Source organism: Penaeus monodon, chromosome 28, assembly GCF_015228065.2.
Source record: "Penaeus monodon isolate SGIC_2016 chromosome 28, NSTDA_Pmon_1, whole genome shotgun sequence".
Taxonomy (NCBI): Eukaryota; Metazoa; Arthropoda; class Malacostraca; order Decapoda; family Penaeidae; genus Penaeus; species Penaeus monodon.
Genome location: NC_051413.1, coordinates 34666590 through 34667011, shown reverse-complemented (window position 1 = coordinate 34667011; position 422 = coordinate 34666590). Strand labels below are relative to the sequence as shown.

Below are 422 nucleotides of genomic sequence, written 5' to 3'. Positions count from 1 at the left end.
CGGCATGACTGAAACGTCCTGCTGGCGGCGGCGAGTCAGGTGCTTTTCTCTTCCCTGTCTCTGCGTAACTTTACACCTGCGAATGTAACGTGACCTCCACTCACACCCGCCGCGCCGATAACCCTCCCGGCCGCCCTTGGGACACACTCACACCCGTTTTTATCGGCCTTTTCCCCCAGGTTTAATCGCGAAGGAAGGAGAAGACACCTTTAACTTCCTCTTAATTGTCAGGCTTTGTTTTCCTCTGAGCAGGCGTGCCAACGGGTGCGCGCGGGGCGGAGCAGGATTGCCAACCCTAGAATCTTCATTATTAAATATATCTGTCGTTTGGCATATCTTAATGAGAAATATATTTTTTGTTTATTTTTTGTTTCTATCTCTCATAATCACTGTCTCATTTTCTTTAGATAAAGGATAACATG

General features: G+C 47.6%; 1 protein-coding gene across 1 annotated transcript in view; it reads right to left on the bottom strand.

Annotated features, from left to right (window-relative positions):
• The window catches only part of LOC119591544 (lysosomal-trafficking regulator-like), a gene marked incomplete in the record, with an annotated part of 91173 nt that extends 90936 nt beyond the window's left edge, over positions 1–237 (bottom strand). The window contains 1 exon segment of the mRNA XM_037940294.1: positions 152–237.
• Positions 238–422: the final 185 nt, after the last annotated feature.